The sequence below is a fragment of the Hippichthys cyanospilos genome, chromosome 22 (assembly GCF_059441005.1).
Source record: "Hippichthys cyanospilos isolate Australia breed blue-spotted pipefish chromosome 22, RoL_Hcya_1.0, whole genome shotgun sequence".
Classification (NCBI taxonomy): Eukaryota; Metazoa; Chordata; class Actinopteri; order Syngnathiformes; family Syngnathidae; genus Hippichthys; species Hippichthys cyanospilos.
Genome location: NC_142390.1, coordinates 8,818,403 through 8,834,112, shown reverse-complemented (window position 1 = coordinate 8,834,112; position 15,710 = coordinate 8,818,403). Strand labels below are relative to the sequence as shown.

At 43.6% G+C, this 15,710-nt stretch overlaps 1 protein-coding gene across 1 annotated transcript in view; it reads left to right on the top strand.

Annotated features, from left to right (window-relative positions):
* Positions 1 to 15,710, top strand: part of LOC148405803 (voltage-dependent L-type calcium channel subunit alpha-1C-like) — a 147,427-nt gene that overhangs the window by 29,383 nt on the left and 102,334 nt on the right. The window lies entirely within an intron of this gene.

The window sequence follows — 15,710 nt, the reverse complement described above, 5'->3', positions numbered from 1 at the left end:
GGGAGAGCTAAACTTGGAATACTATTTTTTCTTCTCTCCATCGCTCTGCTCTTGCTTGTTCATCTTTTCTTTTTCCCCACATGCTTTTTCTGTCCAATTGTTTTTTTTTGTTTTTTTTTTTTAAAGAAGCGCTCCAATTTGTTCCTTTGATCAAATCATTTCTTATATACAAACTGCTCTCTTATCCTTGTCTGCTCTCTCTCTGGTTCAGCTTTACATTGTTAGGCTTTATTTTTACGTTTGATTTTTTTGGGGCCAAAGCAAAGAGGGTCAAAGGTCATAAATGGTGGGCCTGTACTAGGAGCAATCTTTTTCTGAGCCGAAATCCTATTTTTTTGTTTTCATTCTTGCCAATCCATTTATTTATTTATTTTTCAACAATTCACTTGGATCAAACAAATACAGTATTGAGGCAGACACTAGGAACATGTAGTAGGCATGTTGCTATGATCATTTGATGCTTTGAACCTGTTGGCTTTGTCTTTGCTGTTTTGGACTTTGTTGTATCAGTTTTGTGATGGCATGCGAAGAGTAAAGATCTCCACTAGCACAGCAACGTGTGGTTTCTTCACCTCGCCACATTGGTGACCCCGGACGTTAGAATGGGTGACCCCGGATGGGTCATCTTGCCAAATTATTATCCCAGACGTTAGAAAGTTTCGTCAGGCTGTTGGAGATGTAGTTTCGCCACATGGGTGACCCCGGACGTCAGAATGTTTCAGCGAGGAATCACCGCAGACGCCCCACTTCGTGGCATCCCTCCACCAGCCTACTATATTTCAGGTAATGCAGCAAGCTGGTACCACGTCAGCCAGCCAGCACCTCGACAAGGGTCCTCTCACCCGTCGCCCAGTCCCTTGGCGCACCAGGGATCGAGCCAGCCAACAACAGGCTGGTACGGGCGCTGGTGAGAACGGCTGTGCGGTCCAATTTTGGAGTCCCTGGTCGTCGACCGGGATCTTCCAGCCGGGCGGCCTCATCTACTACCGATGTCCGTCCGGCCTCAGCAGTAGGCCTCCAGCCACCATCATTCAGCCGCCCCCCCGATTCACCATGCCCGCAGGTATGGTCCGAGTGTACATCAGAGCGGGTCAGCTGGTGTTGGTGCCGCAGCAGGTTCATGCCAAGGCACAGACTGGGACGCAGCCGCGACCCGCCGTCCCTCGGAAGCCACTGTGCCTGCCAGCATGCAGGTCAGCACTGCCACTCCGGCGCCTGCGGATCTTCAGAACATCCCTTTGCCAACGCTACCTCATGGTTTTCACGCTGAGCGTCTCATCCTTACTCCTGTCGCACATGGGGCCCTGGTGTCACATACACCGCCCAGGACCAGAATGTGACTCAGGGTGCCAGATTGGTGAATACCCTGTGGGGTTTTCCGTTATGCCTTTCTGGGTGTTGGGCGGGGGAGCTGTGTGGCGGACACTAGGACCATGTCTCTCACCCAGTAGGCATGTTGCTATGATCCTTTGATGCGTTGAACCTGTTGGCTTTGTCTTTGCTGTTTTGGACTTTGTTGTATCAGTTTTGTGATGGCATGTGAAGAGTAAAGATCTCCACTAGCACAGCAACGTGTGGTTTCTTCGCCTCGCCACAGTATATATGAAAAGTCTACACACCCCTGTTCAAATGCCAGGTGTTTGTTTAAAAAAAAAAAAAAAGACAACAAAACAGAATTGTTCAGTTTTTGTTCACCACCTGTGTGAGGGGCCATAAAGGTTGGGTGCAAAGAGAGCTGGGCTCAAAGGCGCACCGATCCCCGGCTACAGAAGCTAGCTCTTAGGACATGGAATGTCACCTCTCTGGCTGGGAAGGAGCCTGACTTGGTGTGCAAGGTTGAGAAGTTCCGACTAGATATATATTCGGACTCACCTCCACACACAGTTTAGGCTCTGGTACCAGTCCTCTCGGGAGGGGTTTGACTCTCTTCCACTCTGGAGTTGTCCGCGGTGAGAGGCGCAGAGCTGGTGTGGGCATTCTTGTTGCCCCTGGGGGCCCCCCCAGCTCAGCGCCTGTACATTGGGGTTTACCCCAGTGGACGAGAGGGTAGCCTCCCTCCGCCTTCAGGTGAGGGGACGGGTCCTGACTGTTGTTTGTGCCTATGCACCAAGCAACGGTTCAGAGTACCCACCCGTTTAGGAGTCCTTGGAGAGTGTGCTGGAGAGCGCTCCCTCTAGGGACTCCCTCGTTCTGCTGGGGGACTTCAATGCTCACGTGGGTCATGACAGTGAGACCTGGAGGGGCGTGATTGGGAGGAACGGCCCCCCCAATCTGTACCCGAGCGGTGCGTTGTTATTGGACTTCTGTGCTCGTCACAGATTGTCCATAATGAACACCATGTTCAAACATAGGGGTGTCCACGTGCACTTGTGACACCCTAGGCCACAGTTCGATGATCGACTTTGTGGTTGTATCGGGATCGGATTTGCGGCCGCATGTTTTGGACACTCGGGTGAAGAGAGGGGCGGAGCTGTCAACTGATCACCACCTGTTGGCGTATTGGCTCCGATGATGGAGTAGGATGCCGGCCAGACCTGGCAGGCCCAAATGTATCATGAGGGTCTGCTGGGAACGTCTGGCAGAGTCCCCTGTCAGAAGGATTTTCAAAAGAATTTCTTCCACGGGGGAGGCGGGGGGACATTGAGTCCGAGGGGACCAGCGCCTCCATTGTCGAGGCGGCGGATCGGAGTTGTGGCCGTAAGGTGGTCGGTGCCTGTCGTGGTGGCAATCCTCGAACCCGCTGGTGGACACCAGCGGTAAGGGATGTCGTCAAGTTGAAGAAGGTGTCCTATCGGGCATTTTTGCCTGTGGTACTCCAGAGGCAGCTGACTGGTACCGGCTGGCCAAGCGGAGTGCGGCTTTGGCGGTCGCCACGGCAAAAACTCGGGTGTGGGAGGAATTCAGTGAGGCAATGGAAAGCGACTTCCGGACGTCTTCGAAGAAATTCTGGTCCACCATCCGGTGTATCAGAGGGCGGAAACCATGCACCATTGACACTGTGAAAAGTGGAGATGAGGCTCTGCTCACCTCAACTCAGGACATTGTGAATCGGTGGGCCGAATACTTCGAAGACCTCCTCAATCCCACCGACATGTTTTCCTCTGAGGAAGCAGAGTCTTCGGGCATCAAGGTGCGCTCTCCCATCTCTGGGGCTGAAGTCACTGAGGTGGTCAAAAAACTCCTTGGTGGCAAGGCTCCGGGGGTGGATGAGATCCGCCCGGAGTTCCTGAAGGCTCTGGATGTTGTAGGGCTGTCTTGGCTGACACGCCCCTGCAATATCGCGTGGACGTCGGGGACAGTGCCCCTGGATTGTCAAACTGGGATGGTGGCCCCCCTTCATAAGAAGCGGGACCGGAGGGTGTGTTCGAATTACAGGGGAATCACACTCCTCAGCCTTCCTGGTAAGGTCTATCCAGGGGTGCTGGAGAGGAGGGTCCGTCGGGAGGTTGAGTCTCTGATTCAGGAGGAGCAGTGTGGTTTTCGTACTGGCCGTGGAACAGTGAACCAGCTCTACACCCTCGGCAGGGTCCTCGAGGGTGCATGGGAGTTCGCCCAACCAGTCTACATGTGCTTTGTTGAGTGTTTCAGGAGTATGGGGTACCGGACGCCCTGATACGGGCTGTTCGGTCCCTGCACAACCGATGTCAGAGCTTGGTCCGCATTTCCAGCAGTAAATCGAATTTGTTTCCAGTGAGGGTTGGACTCCGTCAAGGCTGCCCTTTGTCACCGATTCTGTTCATTACCTTTGTGGATAGAATTTCTAGGCGCAGCCGACGCGTTGAGGGGGTCCGGTTTGGTAGCCTCAGCATTGCATCTTTGCTTTTTACGGATGATGTGGTACTGTTGACCTCCAACTCTCACTGGAGCGGGTCGCAGCCGAGTGTGAAGCTGCTGGGATGAAGATCAGCACCTCCAAATATGAGACCATGGTCCTCAGTTGGAAAAGGGTGGAATGCCCTCTCCGGGTTGGGGATGAGGTCCTGCCCCAAGTGGAGGTTCACGTATCTTGGGGTCTTGTTCACAAGTGAGGGTAGGATGGAGCGTGAGATTGACAGACAGATTGGTGCGGCGTGTGCTGTCATGCGGGCTCTGCACCGGTCTGTCGTGGTGAAGATGGCTCAGCTCTCTGTTTACCACTCGATCTACGTCATGCCCTCACCTATGGCCACGAGCTGTGGGTCGTGACCGAAAGAACAAGTTCCCGGATACAAGTGGACGAAATGAGTTTCCTCCGCAGGGTGTCCGGGGTCTCCCTTAGAGATAGGGTGAGGAGCTCGGTCATCCAGGAGGGGCTCAGCGTCGAGCCGCTGCTCCTCCGCGTTCAGAGGAGCCAGCTGATGTGGTTGGGGCATTTGGTTAGGATGCCCCCCGGGCGCCTCCCCGGTGAGGTGTTTCGGGCATGTCCCACTGGAAGGAGGCCCGGGGACGACCCAGGACATGCTGGAGGGACTATGTCTCTCGGCTGGCCTGGGATCGCCTGGGGATCCTTCCGAAAGAGCTGGATGAAGTGGCCGGGGAGAGGGAAGTCTGGGCTTCCTTGCTCAAGCTGCTACCCCCGCGACCCAACCCCGGAAGACAGCGGTAGAAGATGGATGGATGGAAAATGAACGGAGTGTGTGGAACACCTAGTAATGTCAAATATGGCTGTTCTAATAGACTTTTCCCTGACATTTCTATTCTTTTGAGGAGAAGATTTGGAAATTTTAATGTGATTGATCAGTTCTGAATCCAAACTCATTGACAGTCACAAAAGCAGAGTTTCCCATATTATAATTCTGGTGGCCCACCAGTCTTTTCCTGCCCCTCCAACAGGCTGAACCTCACCCCCAATCAACAAAATTGGTGACCAGACTTAGCAAGTTTCCTCTGCAACACTATTTTTCAGTTTATTTTTATTTCTGGGAAAAAAAAATCTGTTGGGTTGAACAGGTTAAAGAAGTTTTTAAAATGATTTATGACAAATACACGGTGTGTCCAAGTTGGCACACCATCTTGCGTGTATCCCCCCAAATATGGAGGATAGATTCTGCTTTAAAAAAGGCTTATGAAGCTGTTTTTTTTTTTAATTCTGGGACTGTCTCAAGCTTTATGTTCCCTGACTTCCTCGTGAATCTTTCAGCTCTGCTCTTTTTCTTCTGTTGACTATACCTCTCCTCCGCTGCTGTCGTAGTAGTCTTTGTGGTTTTGAGATAGGATGGCTCCCATTTTCTCCAAGCTTGGGGGGAGGGAAGAAAATCGCCACATGGTTTGTCTGTATTCCCGTTTTTCACTGTGAACTTTAAATTCCAGTCTTGTACTTTGATCTGACTTGCTTTGGAATTCTTTGCATAAATGCTTCCACCTGTGTGTGTTTTCTATCATTTAGACATTAGAAGAAGAGCGAGGTAGTGAACACTGAGCTGTAACAAATGAGCTGAGGCTTCTACAGTCCAAATGTTTACACCGAGACCCTTTTGCTGGAATGCACGGCCTGCTATTTATGACTCAGAGATACTTCCAGAACTATTGTTTCTTGGATGTGTGTTTGTGTGCGTGTGTGTTTGTGAGGGTTTCCGTCAAGGCTCGCGCACGAGCGGCAAATGACAAGTCTATTGTTTTTTTATGCACCAGAAGCAATATTCTGTACAGCTGCATGTTTTGCCAAGATGTCAATTTTTCACATCTTAGTATTTTATCAGTTTTATGATGTGGATAATGCTCAATGAAATTGAATGAATTTTAAATTATATCTGTGTAATTTAGATTTATCAAAGCTGACATTTTTGTTGGGAGAGGGCAGATAACCGTTTGGCCAGTCTTAAATATTTTCTCAAGCAGTTTTATGAGGTGGATGATGCTTTATAATCTGGAATGACTGTACGAAGAACGCGTTGATGAAGGCGCCCTCAGATTGTAACACCCAAGACCACGATGCTTTTCTACAGGCAGATGAGGGAGAAGACAATATTTAAAAAGCACTTTTCAGCACATAAAATACAGTTACAGATGAATCAAGTTTCATGTGTGTGGTGGGGTATAACAGGACACCATCTTAAATGAATTAAAAAAAAAGTATTTGCTCAGAGTCTCTAATGCTGTGTAATTTAAACTAGTCAAAGCATACTTTTTTTTTTTGGGGGGGGGGGGGCAAATAACAATTTTGCAGCAGACATGGAATAACTTTCACAGCTGTGAATTTTCAAGAATTGATCTTTTAGCTCATTCAATGCCAGGGACATATTTTCCCCTTTTTTTTTTTTTTTTACATTCAATTCCAGACACTTACATATCAGTGTAATAAGTAATAAGTATTTGGATATGTATGTGGGTATTGTTATGCTGTCTACAAAAGGTGTTTTTATGCTGTCTACTAAATAATTATGACACATCTAAGGTTAGTTAGTATTAACTTCGCAATCAAATAATTCTGCTATCATCATATTGTGACTTCTGAGGCTGTTTGAATTACAGCATAACACCTTCATGTTCCATTTTTTTCAAGTACCACCCCGCCTGGGACATGTATGGGCTGAGCAACAGTAACCAAACACCCTTTGATGAGAGTTGGAAAAAAAAATGGCAGGCACAGCTTGTTTCGTTTTTTTGGCTTTTTTGGATATGGGGGGGGGGGGGGGGGGGGGGGTTGAACTCATTGACGCGACCCGAAAGTGACACAAGTATAACTGGGACATATGTTGAGTGGGTTGACAAGAAGAGAGGACATCGCGGGGAATCAAAGTCCAAAACCACAAATGCCATCTATAGCACGTGTGCGCAAGCCTGAGCTTGCTAGAACCTCTCGCGGCCACCAGCAGCTAATGAGCTCCATTTAAATCTGGCCCTTGTGATTCCTTCCTCTCGCCCAGTTTCTCCGCCTCTAGGGCCGTCCGCCTTCACTGGCCTGGAAATGGTGGCGTGGCAGCGGCCATTTTGGCTCATTAGGAACAAGCTGCCGGAGCGGCACACACGCAAGCGTCGCTGGGACTCGGGATCAGACCAACGCATTGATGATAACTGTTCTGTGTGTGTAAAGAATGACAGTGAGCTTCACCGTAATGTGTGTGTGTGTGTGTGTGTGTGTGTGTGTGTGTGTGTGTGTGTGTGTGTGTGTGTGTGTGTGTGAGGCGGCCGTACGGATGAGTCCTCTTCCTGTAGAGTCGCACTTCCAACATCCAATCTCCATTTCTTTTTTTCTTACTTATGTTTTTCATGTTTATTTCCACATTTACATGCCAGCGGAGACCCTTAACGGATTAATTAACTGAAATAGCTCATTCTCCAGGGGGAGAGTTAGGGTTAGGATGTTGTCAAATGCATTACATTTAGTATAAGCTAGTGTGATACGTAAATTTGGCTAAAATTCCTGTACAGAAATTTTAGTTATTTTGGTTCAGTTATATTTTAGACAAAAATAACCCAATTTATTCCTGTCATCGCGTACACATCTACATTAAAATGTTAGTGGAAAAACAAACAAACATATAGTTGGTACTTTGAAATTTGAGCCACCTCAGATTTGATGTTTGTTGGAAGCAGTTCAAAAAGTCTTCTAGTTGAACAGTACAGTGGACATACAAAATTAATCGGTTCCGGAGTTGGGATTGTAAAGCGAAATTGTCATATGGCGGACAATAGAAAACTATGCTAATTAGCTAATGCGTGTAAAAACATCAAAATTTTATATACACATTAAAAATTTGTATCAGAATAGTTTAGTGCTACTTACATATAATAGACGTACTGTATCTGGAAACTAATGTCATTAATGTACTTAAGCATCGATTTTATACTTGAAGAGAGTATGTGTAATTTTTCGCATGAGCCCATGGGAGCTTTAAGGGCATTACGGTAAATGCAGCAATACACACTCCTCCAGCTGTCCGTCGCTATAACAGACGTGGTGACCTCCGGAGGAATGCCACCCCCTATGTAATATAATTTAATGATAACTAGACCAACGATTATCTTTTAAACATACTCTTGGTCATTAACTTGCAAGCTTTTTAAATGTATCTTTTGTTTTTTAATGAAAAAAAAACAGTCAAAATCTTACATATTGTCACTTTAAGTATCGGGTATGTAATGTCTGGACTTTAAAAAAAATCAAATAAAAAAAGGAACATTGAGTCAGTAAATACTCCCTCCAAGACTGAACCTTTGCTGCTAGGCTATGAACATGCATTCATTATGCTTTATGGCCCTATAGACTCATCGCTTAATCACAACCTTACACGTGCACATGCACCTTTTTCGAGACCCTCTACGTTTACACTTGGCTTCTGGTCTGCAGATGACCATTTCCTCACAGGCTTTCAAACCATCTTTTTTATTCTGTCACTCTTCTAAGCGGCCCCCGTGCTGTGTTTTGTTTGTGTTTACTGTTCTCCTAAATTTGCCAGACCCTGTAGTTTACATCTGTTTCCTCTTTGGAACGCGAGGAAATTCGGTGATGGCTCTGCTTGACTTGAACACAACCCCAGTCATTCCCTCCTGGCTCGGCCCCAGTGCGAGCCAATCTGATGGAGACCCAAGGCTGCGCCAAGTTCTTCAATCTTGAAATGTCGCTTCCAAGAAAAGAGACATCGACACATGGATTTCACTTTTTAACCCTCCTTGTAATAAACATTGGAAAATCCTCTGTAGACATAGAAAAATATATGAAATGTAAGACATGTTAAGCTCTGCCAAGATGGTCATATTTGATTGTGGGTTTCTGCATTTTTACACAGTATTATGAACAAAAAAACTATTATGCCTACAAAAATATAGGAACATAGTGTATTTTTTGGATTGTATGGCACACCAAATGATATGATACAGTCTTGGAAGTTTCCAAATACAGTGGGCCCCCATGTTACGAACTTAATCCGTTCAGCGGCTACGCTCGTAACTATGTTAATTAGTGAATGCATGCAACGCACGCAAAAACCTTAGGTAAAAACATCACGACTTTATACACATATTTAAAATGAGTAACATAATCTACTGTACAGTTAAATAAAATAACATATACAAAGGAAAAATGACATTTACCTTTGGGGCGACGTGACTTGAGCTGGGTGGAGGCGGAGGGGAGCAGAGACCCACCCGCAGAATTTATTGATTTATTTTCTTAAACGGCAACTTTTCTCAAACTAGAACTTATCACCAGCGATTTCCTTCTCTTTAATCCATAATAGAACAAGCTTCTCAATTTTGTTGTCGATCGAAGTCCGTCCCTCGGCAAGGAAAGTCTTGCCCTTAGAAGATTGCCAAGCGGTTACGGCCATACTCACGAGCCATGCGTGCGCCTCCTTCGTATTTATTTTTTTTATTATCTCCTGCTTCGTTTCTATTGTCAACATCCTCTTACTTCATCCTTTACCGCCACTTGCAACTTTAGAAGCCATGTCTAACAGATAAAGTTTTCAAAGTCTTCACAACATTTCTTCCTTCCGTTTTTGACTGATTTTCTCTCCTTCCTTCCGTCCCGGCCAGCTGTGCCATCAAGCTAGACCCACGGAAGGAAGGAATGTTGTGAAGACTTTGCAAACTTTATCTGTTAGACATGGCTTCTAAAATTGCAAGTGGCGGTAAAGGAAGAAGTAAGAGGATGATGACAATAGAAACCAAGCAGGAGATAATGAAAAATTACGAAGGAGGCAACGCATAGTTAACCTTGCTCGTGAGTATGGACGTAACTGCTCGGCAATCTTCTAAGGGCAAGACTTTCCTTGCCGCCCCAGAGGAAAATGTTATTTATCCTTTGTGTTTCCATGTTAATTTAATTAACTGCAAAGTAGATTATGGCAATAATTTTATATATGTGTTTATATTCATGATAGTTATAACTATGATTTCACCACGCTTTGCCAGTCAATGTGTACGTACAATTGACTTCCCTTTGCTACATCAACGAAATCATCTGCTCACGCACAACACAGTATCGCTGATATGCTATTGCTCTTACAATGTCACAGTCACTGTTTCAGTCACGGTGTCAGTCACGGAAATGCCGATATGCTATTGGTCGAAGGCCTTCATCTAGCTTGATGGCACAGCTGGTCGGGACGGAAGGAAGGAGAGAAAATCAGTCAAAAACGGAAGGAAGGAATGTTGTTAAGACTTTGCAAACTTTATCTGTTAGACATGGCTTCTAAAATTGCTAGTGGCGGTAAAGGAAGAAGTAAGACGATGATGACAATGGAAACGAAGCAGGAGATAATAAAAAAAAAAATACGAAGGAGGCGCACGCATGGTTAACCTTGCTCGTGAGTATGGCCGTAACCGCTTGGCAATCTTCTAAGGGCAAGACTTTCCTTGCCGGGGGACGGACCTCGATCGACAACAAAATGGAGAGGCTTCTTCTATTATGGATTAAAGAGAAGGAAATCGCCGGTGATAAGTTCTAGTTTGAGAAAAGTTCTCGTTTAAGAAAATAAATAAATAAATTCTGCGGGTTGGTCTCCTCCCAGCTGAAGTCACGTCGCCCCAAAGGTAAATGTCATTTTTCCTTTGTATATGTTATTTTATTTAACCGTACAGTAGATTATGTTACTCATTTTTAATATGTGCATAAAGTCGTGATGTTTTTACCTAAGGTTTTTGCGCGTGTTGCACGCATTCACTAATTAACATAGGTTTGGATTGCCCGTCATACGAGCAGTTCAAGTTACAAGCGTAGCCGCTGAACGGATTAAGTTCGTAACACGGGGGCCCACTGTATTAAGATTATTAAGAGGGCGGCGTTCGCGTGCGCAGAGCACACTCTGGCTCTGCGGCTCGTATAGTAGTTAAATAGCAATTACCTTACAGCGACTTCTCTGTTTTATCCAAATTATTTATTTTATAATAAGTATTCCTGTTGTGAGATGGCTTACTCGCATATGAATGTTCTTCTGAGCCACTGTAGTGAGCGTCTGGCGTCTGACGGGATGACGTCAGAGAGAGAGAGAGAGTCATGTGCAGTGGTGTTTATGTTAGCCTTTGCTACTGCTGTACCATTCCGAGAACCAGCAATATAACCGATAAGGTGAAACCTAGGTCTGGTTAATTCACACGACAATTCCTTAGTTTAGTGTGCACATTCTACACATTGTTTTAGTATACATTTTTATAAACATACATTTATTTAAAAAAAGTCAGTAAAAACACAGTATGAGTTACAATAATGGTCCCCACCCGTTTTATCACCACGGACCAGTCAACACGGGATTTTTATTGGGGGAGGAGGGGGTCACCTAAAAATGTACACAAATTGCATTAAGTCAATCATATAACCGAATTAAAAATGATATTCATTTCAAAAACATGTTAATCAGACGCAAATGAGTTTCTATCAATGCAAAACTTGTGCATGTTCTAACATATGGCAGAAACGAAAAAGCTAACAAGCTAAACGCATACAAGGCAGCAGGACATAACATGCTAATATTAGCTAGCATGTTAACCCCAAGTTGTTGAATGAACAAAAAAAGCTAATTGTCTTGCAATGAAAGTATAACTTACAGACATTCGTGGGCCAGATTTTTATTGTTTGAAGAGTAATAATACCGCTAGCGAGTTAGCTTATCTGCACCACACATGCACATTTTATTGGTTACATGTCTTAATAATCATAAACTATCTTAAAAGAAAATGTAACCGCTAACAATGTTAAGTTAAGGTATGTAGAGGGGGTTAAGTCGTATTGACCCAAATAAAAACTTTTGCACTCTCTGCAGCGAAGTACTGTATTAGTACTTTAATACCATTCGTGAATTTTTTTTCTGATGCTTATTATAGTTGTTTCATGTCATAACAATGCCACCCAATCCTAAATGACTGTATGCGACTTGAACATCATGAGGTCAGCTAGATGTTCAGCCAAGTGTGAAGTTGCTTTGGCAACCCGTCCTGAAAGTGTTTGTTTAAGCTGGCAGCACTGTGCGGCAGGAATGAGATGCTGGAAAACCGTCACACTGAGGTTCTATCTGGGGTGTTTCTGCGAAATCAATCGATGGAGGGCAAAGATGGCGGCAGTGTAAAGTAATGGTAACTCTCACAGCGGAAGCACATACACAGCAAGTAAGCTTTGGTGCTGCGCGCAAGCTGATGACCTTGACAAGGTCAACTATTCCATTTTACACTGTCAGGATGTGCGCAATTACTTTAGCGGAGGAAGAGAGCGGCATAAGAATGGCGTCCATCATACGCACCAAAGGGCAGATGTGAAGGAAGGAAAATGAAATTGGGGGAAAGCCATGCTAGTGTTGCCACGTTAGCGGGTGAGATACAGGATGGAAAAATGTCCGTCGAAATAATTGGCATTTTGGATCTTAGGCTTGTAACCATGACAACTGATGCTAAATATACACGTTATCTTATATCTACACGTTGGATCTTCGGCTTGTAACCATGACAACTGATGCTAAATATACACGTTATCTCATTTGACACTTGCACAGTCCAATCCTTTGAAAAATTACACTAGGGTGCTGAAATTCCACCCAGATGGTGACAACATTGTCAAAGTTCAAGAGGACATGACAATTTAGTTATCACGCTATCAGGTGTGTGCCATGCCTTGCCTAAAATACATCAAGAATGGCGTGGAAGAAAATGACCCGAAATGGTCAAAGGGTTTTAAACACATACATTATCAATTATTAGGATTTTTTTTAAGTGAGTGGTATAAGGCTGATATTGGTATTGATCCTATGGAGAAGCTGCAGGCAATACTTTGTTGTCCAAAAGGCCAACAAAGCAAGAGCCCTGATGAGGTGGGGCGATAACTTAAAAGTCCGGCAGGCAGATTCCGGGCACAATCCTGATTTGGAGAAGAATTAAAGAGCCAGAAGAGCCAAGATTTGGTCAGAACATTTTGGTCTGACAAGGCAAATTATTTTCCTTTTTATGAAAAGACAAATTGATTGACTCAGGTTGTGTTCTTGTCTCTAGTCTCTCTTATTGATGACAGTAAACAGTTTCTACACCAGATGGAATTTGAGTCCAGTAGTTGCCTAACTTTTTATTAGTTTTTTTTCTTTTTTTTGAGCAAACTGTTTTCTATTTGAAAAAAAATCTCACACACTGCCAAAAAAAAATTCGCAAAAAGTGTATGTACTGAGACTGATGTGAGTGGTGGTATGCCTGTTGATGTTTGGGTTGATTTCCTTAAAAGATATAAACCAATTAAAACAAAGGAATTGGGCTATGTCTTATATGGAAATAAGCAAAAGTACGGGAACACTTTGGATTATCCCAGCCAAAGTCATCCACACCTTTATAAACCTTTATAATCTTTATAAACTTTATAATCTTTCTCAACTTTTCCCACAAAGTTAGAAGCATACCACTTTGCTAAAGGCCTTCCATTATTGTTGTAGTGTTGCAGTGAAGAAGTCATAATGTACACACAAGTGAGAGAAAGGTAGAGAGACGACTGCTATCTAGGTTACTCCAGCCTTCCATCTCTCCACTGTGTATGATGAATGTACAGGTGAATATTAATGAGGAATTATTAATATCTGCTGCCTGCGTGCGTGCGACTACATGTGTGTGGGAGGCTGGCTCGGAGGCGCAGTGTGAACAAGCCGTCCTCCTCCATCTCCTCTTCTTTCAACTTGGACTTGCTCGTAACTTTCTCTGGGGTTCTTTGCTTTCTGTCTTCCCTCACTTGCATTTGCTCCTTTCTGGTGCAAAACTGATTTTTTTTTTTTTTTTTTTTTTTTTAGAAAACTCTTATTTTTTTTTTTAGAAGACAGTGTAACTAATGTTATGGCTAATAGATATTTGTTTTCTGTGTGCGTTCTCAAACACACAGAAAAGTATATATATATATATATATATATATATATATATATATATATATATATATATATATATATATATATATATATATATATATATATATATATATATATAAATAAAATTTTATTGACCTAATTTATTGATCAAGTATATTTAGCTATTTGAACCATTAAAAACAAACATCACAACAGAAACAATGAAACACATAAAAAGAGCTCAGGACTTCAGAATTTATCGTGGAATAGGTCTGTCAACAACAAGTATACAAACCACAAATCTTGAGCCCAGGTGAATTTTTTTGTATTGTCATTCATACATGACACACATACACACACGTTCAGCACTTGAGCGTGCAACATGTTTCATGAATAAATCCACAAGCGCCATGGCATGTCATTTCTGCTGTTAACCTCGCTCACAGCAAACACTTAATGCGGGCCCTTTGTTGATTGGGCCAAATGGGACACTTGGACCCCGATTGTTACAGGCAGGCACGCCGCTTTCAAAGACGGGAAGGCCATTTATTGTGTGGGAAATTGACAATAGCACATTAGTGTGCTCATTAGGAACACGTTGGCCTAGTGTAAGCAAGCATCGATGTTTGTTTAAATTGCATGCGTGTATGTCAGGGGTGGGCAACTCCAGCCCTCGAGGGCCGGTGTCCTGCATGTTTTCCAGTTTTCTCTCCCTAACACACCTGATTTAAACCATTAGCTCATCAACAAGCTCTGCTGGAGCTTGAGAATAATCCTAATCATTTGATTCAGGTGTGTTTGAGAGCGAAAACAGGAAAACATGCAGGACACCGGCCCCCGAGGCCTGGGGTTGCCCACCCCTGGTGTATGTGCTTTTGTGTCGTGCAGCGAGGAGGTTGGAGGAGCTTGTGTGTCTTTCTATTAGTGTGCGAGCTGTCCGAGGGGCGCAGGTGACTTCTGTGAGCCAAAAAATGGACCCCCATATATATATATATATATATATATATATATATATATATATATATATATATATATATATATATATATATATATATATGCTTATTTATGTGCACTACAATGAATCAAAAGGTTACGAAAGTCGTTTTCTTGTCCCATAACACACCTCTCCACCGAGATTTATGAATATCTCCCAGGTAGCTTATTCGCAGTCCTCTGAAATCTTTAGAGGCAACTCGAAGGTGACACAATACTAAACGGCAAAACAATACTCAGGAACATTTGAGCTAGCTACTACAGTATTATTACTCATCAAACAATTCCGGAGTCATGTGGCAGGCAATAGAAACCCATGCTAATTAGCTAATTCAGATAAAACTCCAGGAAAAAAAGACATCAAAATTGTATATACATATTAAAAATTAGGAGGAAAAATGAAATTTACAGTACCTTTGGAGTGACGTACAGTAACTTGAGCTTTTTACGGCCATATTCCCAATCGAGCCTTCTTTGTATTTCTTGATTATCTCCAGCTTCATTTCCCTTTCTAATCATCTTCTTTAACATCACTAGCAATCTTGGGACCCATGGCTAACCAATTCAAGTTGGATTTAAGCACTAAAATGCACAATAGACATGATATTGTCAGCACTCACACCAGATCAAGTCTTTAGCGTGTCTGCATTTTAGTGACGTGTCACCAACCAAGCATTTTAGGGATGTATGAGTGTGGTGCGATTCACAGTCATATGCACGTACACTGATCAAGTTTGAATTTTGTAAATGTTGTTGATACTTAAATATTACAGTTTCAAGAAAAAAGTGTGTCTTGTAACAGACCAGGTTAGAAACTATGAGTTTGATGTGAATGAACATATCCAGACACTTAACAGACTCCTTCAAGAAAGAAGGACGGTAAATAATGATTTATGAGATTTGACATGCATGTGAAAACAAGAAAATACGCAGAAATTACAAAAATAAGATTTATTCTAACTCTTCTTGTAATATTTACTTATCTCAGAGTAA